Here is a 6,116-nt window from a genome sequence, read left to right as displayed (position 1 = left end):
ATTTATATTACTTGTACGATTTGGTACGCTTGCCAATTTGTCAACAGTTGTCATCCGGTTTTGTGTGGTATTTTTTTGAGTGCCCTTTCTCTAGGCTTCGTGCTCTTTGTCGATTTTTCGTTGTGGACTATTGAACCCGTCGGACATTGTTGTGTTGGTGTGTGGCATGGAAGCCATCTTATGTATCTCTACGTTTATTTTGGTAAGTGGAACTTGACCATATGTGAGCATCTTCTCCATTTACTTTTTGTTCATTCGCGAACCCTAACGGTGGTGTTCTCAATCTTGTTTTGTGCATATTATGAGCGCAGGTGCAATGGCATCCCAGAAACCAAGTGTAAGATTGAATGTAAATTTTGTGCACATTTCGTACGGGTGATGTTTTGAGTTATAATATTTATGATACTTTTGTTAGTGGCACCTGCATTCTCCATGGAATCGGCAACCCTTCTTGAAATGAATACTTTATTGAGAGACGCTCATATAGAGCGTATTAGGATGACCTCATTTCATTGGTGTGTACAAATTTTAAACCCTGTTGAGGTGAATTTGAAATTGTTGAAGTATATGGTGAAACAATGGGCTGGGAATGATGTTAGTTTTAGGGTTAGTCAACNAGTTGTTCCTTTTACAGTTGACTTTGTGAGTTAGTGTAATATGTAATTATTATGTTTGCCAAATTTAGATTGTTAAAGTATTGACATTTGGTTTGTGTTTGTTTTTAGTTGTTTATGCCATTTGTCCATGATGACCACTGGTTATGCAGTGAAAATTAGAACATTAGAAATATATGTCATTGACTCATTGGGCAAGGGTGTTAGAGATAGGAAAATGATTGGAAAATTTGTGGTATGATAGCACATTGTATGTTTTTGAATAATTTTTTTTAGTTGATGTGATGATGTTTTTATAACTAGTTAATGAACTTCTTTGGTAGAGTGAAAATATGGCCAAATTCTTTTGCATGTTGTATGATAGACCCGAAGGGAGTATTGGTCCTTTGTCTGTTCAATAATCAAATATCTCATCCCAACCGAACTTGTAAGTTGTTTTAATCATTTGATTTAAATATTTGGTTATTTCATTATTGTTTGTTGTGATAAGTGATATATATTTTGGTTCTATTATTTAAGATATGATTGTGGAGTCATCATGTTAAAAGTTATGGAAATTTGGGATAGAGAGGACAGATACAACGGCAAGAGCATGTCAAAGTATACAAATGTAAGTATGAATTTCATTGTTAGTAATATTTCATGATGTTGTTAATTATATCTAAAGAAAAATATATTTTGTTTCAGGAGGAGTTGCGTGAAAATAGAAAGAATTATGAAAAGGATTGGATCCTTGACATCGAGAACATTAGAATATTGGAAGCGCTAGCTCTATATGGGTTGTTGTAGGATTGAATAGATATGCAAAAGTTTTATATGTATTTAGAGCAACAATGATATATGTATATATGTATACATATTATATTGTAATATGTATAGATTTATAAGAACAATGATATATGTATGCAAATTGTTATTTAAATTACATACGATTTATATGCAATGAATATTATATCCAATGTTTATCTATTTATGTTGTTTGTGTATTAATTATAAACTGAAGTGCGATATTAATAATTCCTTTTAATAAACGTAATAGTTATCCAATTGAAGTGAATGACTGCTTCCTATATGCAAGTTTGGGTGCCCAAATGTGATTCATCACACCTAAGACACACCTAAACAACAAAAACAAGACAAAACACTTCAAACTTTGCAAAAAAATTGACAATTCACATAGTGGTCCCCTATGTACAAAAAACTGGCTCCTGCAGAACAACTTTCTATACAAATCTCCATTTTTGTGCGCGTAAACGTTTACACAACTCCTATAAACGTTTACCAGTGCATGTTTTAGTGCACTTGTTTCAGGACTTCAACCAACTACTTGTAGTCAACATAATTGCTTCCTATATGTAAGTTGGGGTGCCCAAACGGGATTGATCACACCCAAGACACACCTAAACAACAAATACAAGACAAAACACTTCAATCTCTGCACAAAATTTGGCAATTCACATAGTGGTCCCCTATGTACAAAAAATTTGCTCCTACAGTACAACTTTGTGTACAAATCTCCATTTTTGCGCGCGTAAACGTTTACACACCTCCTGTAAACGTTTACCAGTGCATTTTTTAGTGCACTTGTTTCGAGACTTCAACCAACTACTTGTAGTCAACATAATTGCTTCCTATATGAAAGTTGGGGTGCCCAAACGTGATTCATCACACCAAGACACACCTAAACAACAAAAACAAGAAAAAGCAATTCAAGCTTTGCAAAAAATTGGACAATTCATATAGTGGTCCCTTGTGTACTAAAAACTGGCTCCTGCAATACAACTTTGGATTGTTGTAGGATTGGTTTTATTTGTAGAGTTTTTCTTTGTATGTAGACAAAGATGGATTTTTGTCTTTGTAAGAAACAATGATATTTATGTACAAATTCTTATTGCAATATAATGTTAGCTTTCATGGATTGCCGAAACATAACTTCCTAGTTTATGCTCACACTTAAACACTAAAATTAAGTTTCAACCATGGCATAAATGTAAAAAATTTGGAAGGTCTTTACGTCTAGACCAAACTAACTTGTTCAAATGAAAAAATTTAGACTAACTTGTTCCAGACCTTGAAGGACTTCAACTAACTAGTTCAAATGAAAAAAATGGTTTCTTATCTCGAACATGGGGTGCCAAAACTTGATTTCCCACACTAAAATCACACTTAAACAACAAAATCACACAAAACCCATTGTGTTTATGCAAAAAGTACAAAAATTTAGACTATGGTCGCCTAGGTTACCAGAACTAGCTCCTAAGGTACAACTTTCTGTAGAAATCCAAGATTTTGTTCGTGTAATCGTTTACCAAGGTCTTGTAAACGATTACAACTTTGTTTTTTGCTCCAGACCAAAGTTGTAATCGTTTACAAGACCATGGTAAACGATTACACGAACAAAATCTTGGATTTGTACAAAAAGTTATACTGGAGGAGCCAGTTCTAGTAACCCAGGGGACCATAGTCTAAATTTTTGTATTTTTTACATAAATACAATGGTTTTTGTCTGATTTCATTCTTTAAGTGTGATTTTAGTGTGGAAAATCAAGTTTGGACACCCCATGTTCGAGATAAGAAATGATTTTTTTTTTATTTGCTCCAGACCTTGTTGGACTTCAACTAACTTGTTTAAATGAAAAAACTCATTTTTTACTCGCGTAATCGTTTACGAGCAAGTTGTAATCATTTACCAGTGTGTTTTTTGCCTGCATCACAACATTGTTTCTTTCCTCCATCACAAATCAAATTGACCACTTTCTTCATTCACATTCCAAACAACACCTCATTTCAGAATGACAATAACAAATGGAATAACGGAAGCAAAGATGCATCTTTTATAACATTGAACAAAATTGGGTACATTACGCTTATTTGTTCATCTATGTACAACGTTGTATGACTTTCTATGACAAATCCATACAAAAATCACTCATGTCGGATTCTAAGTGCTCTATTTCCAGTGTATGTAGTCCTATGCGCTATGCTCTTGTAATGTTTTCGTGATCCACTAAAGCACGCATAAAACTTTCTTTGAGTTTTCTTTTTTGTATGTTTTTTGGTGTTGGTTGGTCCTCCTTCTTATCCTCTCCTTTTTATCCTCTCTAACTTTAGTAGCTGGTGTCTTCACAGAAGAAAAAAAAGTTTCTTTGCTTGAAGTACCAACATCGTCATCAACCTGAAATTTAACAATATATATCATAGTATACAACCATTCATATTCTCATCAAAGATCACTGAATATATCATAACATACGAAACTCAAACAAGAAACCACATGCCAATCGAAAACGTAATAAAAAAATCGAAAACCCAAATATAAATCGAAAACGCAATCAATAAAATGGATAAACCTATTTACCTTTCCCGAAGGACCATGGTCACTGGACATTACCATTGCACACAACACGTCAACAAAAAAAAAAGGATTTTGAACAAAGCTTCGAAAATGGAGGGAGAACGAAGGAAGACCCATTTTACCTTGGTTGTCGGAGCAACTTGGTTAATGGAACTTGCCATTTCACACCATGAGAGTGAATGACAGTGACATTGAAGACGCGACGACGAGAGCGAAGCCCGAACTTCACAATGGTAGGAGCAAAGTAGTGAGAACAAAGATAGAGAAATGTAACAAAGATGGAGAAATAGGTGGAAAGAGTGTTTAACTCTAACAAAGCAGGAGAAGGGCAAACATGGAAATCACAAATTCAAATTTCATCCTCAATCGTGACATCATTTTCTTTTTATTTTAAAAAAAAAAAAAAAACCAATGACATCACGCCACGTGACAATGTCAAAATATCGAGACCCTTCTCTTAAGTAGGTTAGAATAGTGTTAAGTTGAGTTTAATTCCACTATAAAAAAAACTTCAAAAAACATAAACGGTTTTAGGTCATGTAGATTTTTTTTTCTTAATTTATGATCAATTAAAAGATTTTTCGTTATCTTTTTGTTGAGCATCAATAATTATTACTATTTTTGTTTTAAGATTCAATAGGAGCCATCATTTATTAACTTTGATATTCATATAATTTGAATTACTATTTTATTATTAATCATTAAATTTCAATCAAATTTTAACAAACAATAAAGTAGGGTTTGCTAATTTACGTAAGAGTTTTTTTTTAGTTGGTACATTTTAATAAAGTGTACCAAACTTTAGGTTACAAAAAAGTTCCTATTAAAATAAAAACCAACTTTAAATCCAAGAGTTATAGGGAGAGAAACTACAGGTTCCCTAGATGAACACTTATATATAGTAACAACAAACATATGTGAAGGTCGAATTAGGAAAAAAGACTAAGAGTGAGAGATAAAGAGAAATAAATGTACCAACTTCACGATGGCAAGAGCAAGGTAGTGAGAACGAAGACGGAGAAATGTAACAAAGATGGAGAAATGGGTGAAGAGAGTGTTTAACTCTAACAAAGCAGGAGAAGGGCAAACATGGAAATCACAAATTCAAATTTCATAGTCAATCGTGACATCATTTTCTTTTTATTTAAAAAATAAAAAAACAACCAATGACATCATGCCACGTGGCAGTGTCAAAATGGTGTCAAAATAATAGTGTCAAAATATCGGAACCCTTCTCTTAAGTGGGTTACAATAGTGTTAAATTGAGGTTAATTCCACTGTAAAAACAACTAAAAAAACATAAACGGTTTTAGGTCATGGAGATTTTTTTTCTTAATTTTTGATCAATTAAAAGATTTTTCGTTATCTTTTTCTTGAGCATCAATAATTATTACTATTTATGCATCATTTATTAACTTTGATATTCATATAATTTGAATTATTATTTTTTATTAATCATTAAATTTCAATCAAATTTTAACAAACCATAAAATAGGATTTGCTAATTTACATAAGAATTTTTTTTTAGTTGGTACATTTTAATAAAGTGTACCAAATTTTATGTTATAAAAAAGTTCCTATTAAAATAAAAATCAACTTTAAATCCAAGAATTATAGGAAGAGAAACTACAGGTTCCCTAGAAGAACACTTATATATATATATATATATATATATATATATATATATATATATATATATATATATATATATTAACAAGAAACATGTATGTATGAAGGTTGAATTAGGAAAAGAGAGTGAGAGTGAGAGATAAAGAGAAATAAAATAAAGAAAGAAAGGATGTAGGAAGAGAAAAAACACCTCAGCAAACAAATATTTTTACATGTAAAGTGACATGTAAAATTTTATTACATATTTTTTAAAATAAAAATAAAATAAAAGGTAGTTATTTTTTAAAATAAAAATAAATTAAAAGTAATACACGTGGACCAATCAGATTATAAATAAATATTTTTTATTTTTTATTTTAAATTAAAATTTAAAATTATTAAAATATCCTTAAATTTACTGTTAGTTTTCTTTTTAATAGAGATTTTTTTATAACCTAAAATTCAATTTTGTTAAATATACTAATATAAAAGCTTAGCAAACCATATATATATATATATATATATATATATATATATAT

Source organism: Vigna radiata, unplaced genomic scaffold, assembly GCF_000741045.1.
Source record: "Vigna radiata var. radiata cultivar VC1973A unplaced genomic scaffold, Vradiata_ver6 scaffold_209, whole genome shotgun sequence".
In the NCBI taxonomy this organism is placed as follows: domain Eukaryota; kingdom Viridiplantae; phylum Streptophyta; class Magnoliopsida; order Fabales; family Fabaceae; genus Vigna; species Vigna radiata.
This window is presented reverse-complemented; position numbering follows the sequence as displayed.